The sequence below is a fragment of the Psammomys obesus genome, unplaced genomic scaffold, assembly GCF_907164565.1.
Source record: "Psammomys obesus unplaced genomic scaffold, mPsaObe1.curated_primary_1811, whole genome shotgun sequence".
Classification (NCBI taxonomy): Eukaryota; Metazoa; Chordata; class Mammalia; order Rodentia; family Muridae; genus Psammomys; species Psammomys obesus.
Window position 1 is genome coordinate 41,601,886 of NW_026596073.1, and position 5,518 is coordinate 41,607,403.

Below are 5,518 nucleotides of genomic sequence, written 5' to 3' on the forward strand. Positions count from 1 at the left end.
AGGCAACTCAGCTTTTGTTCTGATCCTTCTTTTGTCCTGAAAACTGTGTGCAAATGACAGGCAAAGCCCAAAGTCACTGCCCTGAAGACAGACTGGGGAGAGGGTAGAAAGGAAAGAATGGCAATTATCAAATGCTTGCTTCAGTCAAGGCATTAGGACACGAGTTTTACTACCATTTTTACTCCTAAGAGATTTCTGAGTTTTAATGTGTATTGTCATTATCAAGATTAGCTTGATGTTGTGTTTTATCATCTAAAGTCACATAAACACATACCAGCAGAATCACAGTCAACTGGTGTGTTGACTCTAATTTCATGTATTTATACATATGAAGAAAGAATTATAAAAATTCAAATCAGCCTTAAGAGACAAATCAAATTCATGATGTCCACTACACTTGGGTGACACAAATAGTTTTTGCAGAACTCTCGGCTACTAGACATACCTTTCAACGACATATCTTTCCACTGGTTACCGCAGAGTCATATTTTAGTAGACCCCTTTCTAGGCTGACTTGCAAAAGAAATCTTAGCCTGAAGCTCACTGCTTGGAAATGGGCCTCTCCTCTGATTAGATTCACACTAAAATCCACCACATGTCAAATCGACTTAAGAATAAAAAGTCCTATCCACAGAGTTTGCCTGAATAGCTTATCGATTCGGATTTAAAAAAAAAAAATAGTGAGTTCAGCAAAATAAGAAAAGCAAGAGAACCGATAACTTAAGCTCAAATGGTTTGCTCCTGAGCTGCACACAGTCACAAATAGAAGAGGAGGCTGTCTCTGTCAGCATACCAGCGCGTGTTGAGGCCCGCTGTATTTTCAGCTCCTTCCTGAAGAGGAAATCAATGCTGCCAGTTTCTACCCAGCATTGCCTGAAATATTCATGGATTTTTTTTTTCTAGAGGAGGCCAATTTTGATGTACAAAATTTATATTCTAATTATCTGTATATACAGTGGTACTCTGTTTCTGAAGAAAATAATCAAGAATAACAAAACATTTTTAACTGCTCTTGGATCTTAACTTATACAGAGTCCTATGCTTTTCTTTATTCAAATCTATAGTATGGCTCATAGTTTTATGAAATTTTCTATACATTCAAGCACGGCAGAACATTATTGTTCATCAGGACAAAAAAAAAATTGTCACAGAGACCTGAAGCAATGAATTCTTTTGAAAATTATCTCAATTACATATTTACTCAACCTATAGCCTTTCCACATGAGAATATATGACTCTACATACACAGCAAACACATAATTTGATTCAAAGGAAATCTGTCTTTCCCTTTCCTCATATCACATCTTCTTAGGCCCATTGTTAGCACAATTAGAATTCCACAGAGAATGCGGTATCTCGTTCCCGTACCTACAGCTACGTAGGTGGCTGAGACAGTGGGATCACAGGTTAAATGCCCACCTTCCTACCCCAAAGTACATCAGAAAAGGCAGGCCATGTCACTGAGTAGTAAAGTAATTGCCTAGAATGGGTTCACTATGCAGTGCTGCACGAAGTTCCTAATTTCATTCCTTAAACCCTGTGTGGTAAGTTAAAAATAAACACGCTAAAACTGAAAAATCATCACTATCACTTTTTTTTGGTGCAGTTGTTGTAATAAACAATATCCTGCCATGTCATTCCTGTTGTTCTAGCACAGAGACGGTTATTGTTGCTGAGAGGACAGTCTATGAGCGACAGATTTTTAACACCCGAGGCATCTGAGTGTCAAAAATAAATCTGAGAAATAAGTGTAAACTAAGTTATTATGTGATCTAAGGCATGGCTACAGCTAAGACGTATATATACATAATCACAATTGGCACATCTTCAGAAAATGTATCCAGTTATTGACCAGGGGACAAGTAGTAAGTAGTAGAGGAGGACGCTTTTTTAGAAGCTAATGAATACTTTTCTCAATTCTGTCTTGTTAAAAATGAATGACTCGGTTTTATTTTTACTACAGGTCTAAACTTTACATTTTCACCACCCATATCATTTATCTTGTTAGTTCATTTATATTTCATTATGTGAAATTTATTGGCATTTGATGAATCGGATGTAAAAAGGCAGAACTGTATAACTTGCTATTTTATACATTCTTACCTTTTGAAAGCCTATGGGAAATGAAGATTGGATGCCATTATTTGAGATGCAGTTGCCATGGGAACCAAGAAACACACTACTGCATGCCACTGTTCAGACACATTTCAATATCTAGAGTGATCTGCTGTGTTAAATGCATGTCTTTGTGTGGCTTTAAATGGGTACAACCCAGTCTTCATTTCTTTTTAAAATGAAGCACCTGTTCTATTGCTAACATGAAGTTGTGTTTAAAGGAACAACTATGAACGTGTAACGGGTGAGTCACTGGAAGACATTCTAAAACATTTTTTTTAAACTTGAAACTTGTGTAAATACACTGTAGCAAAATATATTTACCTACCACAAAATATGGTAGCACAAAATAAATCTCTGAACAAGTATAATATTCAGTTACTATTAAATGACTGGGTGAGATTAACCACTTTGTAAATTATTTTGAGTCTTGTCTCTAAGTAGGACCCTTTCTCATGTTTGCATCAGTTACATCTCCAGCTGCTGTGTGATGTCTATCCCAGGTTCTTGACAAGCACAGCATATTCTAAACCAACAAGTTAGTACTACTGAGACCGTCTTTTGCATATAACTCTCTGAATTCTGATATGAGCCACATCAAACTAAATAAGCAGGCGATCCACAGACGAGATTCTGCAAGCCATAATTCTGACAAGGGGGTAAGGACCAAACTACACATGAGTCTCAACTCAACAGGAAGAAAACATGAAACCCAAAGGAAAACAGACAAAAGACCCAGGTAGTTACACATCCAAGAACGTTTCAGTAAGCACATACACGAAACAACAGTCACTCACCTCTACTCATTTGTAGCACAGAACCCACAATTGTATAGGCAGTCACACATGCTTGAATAGCTATTACCCAAAGGATAAAACATATGTGCTGGATGTTGGAAATCTGTGCAGACAATGCTATTATTTCTATGAAAATTGCATGAAATGTGATTTGATTTTTTTTTTTTTTTTTTTTTTGAGAAAGTGTTTCCCTGTGTAGCCCTGTCTGTCCTGGAACTCACTCTGTAGACAAATCTAGCCTTGAACTCACAGTGATTGGCCTGTCTCTGCCTCTCTGAGTGCTGGGATTACAGGTATGTGCTAGCATGCCCAGCTGAAATGTGATTTAAAAAAAAAATCTAGTCATATAACCTCCCAGGTAGGAGGCATGCCTTGTGTTACTGCACTTCATGTTACAGTACCATTCAGACACCAGTTTGTTTGTTTTTTAATTATAGGTTCATAACAACCTTGTACCATTATAAGTCTGTTGCTATAATTTTTTTGTTTGCTTGTTTGGTTTTGTTGTTTAACAGAATGTGCTAACTTCATGCCTCTGTGTCACGGGTTGGGAATTCTCACAATATTTCTAATTCTGTTACTATTACTCTATTTGTTATGATGACTTGTGCTCAGTGACCTTGGATGTTATTGTTGTAATTATCTCAATGCCTCCCATTGTTCATGTAGTATGGGAAACAACGTTGTGTTTTCCCCCAACCTTACACTGAAGAATTTAAGTTAGCCTGGGTGACTCCATTTTGAAATGAGGAGCTATCTTGACCGGGAGCTGAATTCAGATACTGAGAAATATCACAGAATGTGCACTTGGCAGAAAACAAAGTTAACTCTCCTACCAACAGCCTGCAGGAAATATCACAAAATAAATACTTGATAGAAAATAGAGACAATTTTTCTGGCAATAGTTAATGAGAATTGGTTGGGAAAATTCTCCCCAACGTTCCAGATGTAGTTTAGAAGAATGGCAATTGTTATTATGTGGAAAGTCACCTCACCCCAATGGATTTTACCCAATCCTGTAACATCAATGCTTGAAAACCCCCCCCCCACGCTTGCTGTCATAGAAACCCCCTGCTTGTGTTTTTCCCTTTGAAAACCCTGCTCACCCAGGGCTCAGGGTCCCACTTCTCTACTGTTGTGTCTATGAGACTTGGGTCACAAGTTCAATCGCTTGCATAATAAAGCTCTCTTGCTCTTGCATTGAGTCATCTCCTGGTGGTCTCTGAAGGTCTCATGACCCTGGCACAACAATACCAGCCACCCCATCCACCTCCTACACTGTGCTGTGACCTCTCTGTTCCCCAAGGTACAACAATATTAAGAATCAAGCCAGAGAACAAGACAATAGTAACTTCCAAGAGCATAAGCTTAGATCAAAGAATGCTGAAGGCCAACAGAGACTGAGAACCAGACCTCTAGTGCCATACAAAAATGTTGTAACTGCAAAGGCAAAGCTCATGAAGAAAATAAAAATCACTACTTAGTGATATCATAGGTGTTATCTAAGACTGTGAATCAGACTTTGTCTACATTGGGAACATTTCAGTGGCTTAAATATAAAATCAAATGAGCCATTCTGTATTCACTCATATTGAAGGTAGAATTTGGAGGCCATCTGAAGTTGTACTATGGGGTTTGATGCGTAAAACCATCTTCATGACACAAAACTCAAGGTGACACAGAAAATGCTTTTATAAAACCTCCAGCAAGTTACCCCTAAGATCTAATTAAGATAACTCTGAAGGTGACTACAATAAACAACAGATTTCAAGGTCAATGAAACAGTCTACTGTGGAAGGTATATAAGATGAAAGACTTTTATATTTGGAAAAATCTCTACATCTGCCCCCAATAATTCTCTGGACAGAATAATCTTTTTCGGGGTAATGTACATAGTGACTAGACGTTAACTCTCATTTTCTATTCTGAAGACCTAAGGTGAATAATTGTACTAAGTTTACTCTGCCTGTGCTCTACAAGTGGTAGTAGAAAGCCTGTTTACCAACACATTATTTATTGTATGATTGCTGAATATGTAAAGTCTACTATTGATATTTACTGCCTAGAAAAAAATAATTGCTTTCAAAATATCACTTCTCATTAGCAATAGGAATGTGACCCCTCAGTAGTTCAACTGAGAAGTATACAAATAGCACTGTTTTGTGGCTCCTAACACATTTAATCTGAGGTCCTTGAGTCAATGACTAAAGTTGTCTTTCAAGTCTTCTTAGTAAAGAAACATATCTCAAAGGGTGCAACTTTCATCGACAGTGATTTCACTGATGGATCTAACAGAGGAAAATCGAAATGATTCTGTAAAGAATTTACAGTTTTACAATTGTGATGCATGAAAGAGGCCAAAGTTTTTCAATATTAATGCAGGTTAGAATAAAACAATGCCAAATCTCAAGGATCACTTTGAGGAATTTAGGACTTCAGCTGACAAAGTAACTGCAAATATTAAATAAGCAAAAGGATAAAACTCAGAAATAAAAGCCAGATGAAAATGGACTGTGGCTCTCATGATGACATTTCCTGAGGAGGGAGTTGCTCCTTACAGATGAACAAAGAATTGGTTCTTCAAGATTAAGTCTACCTGATGTGAG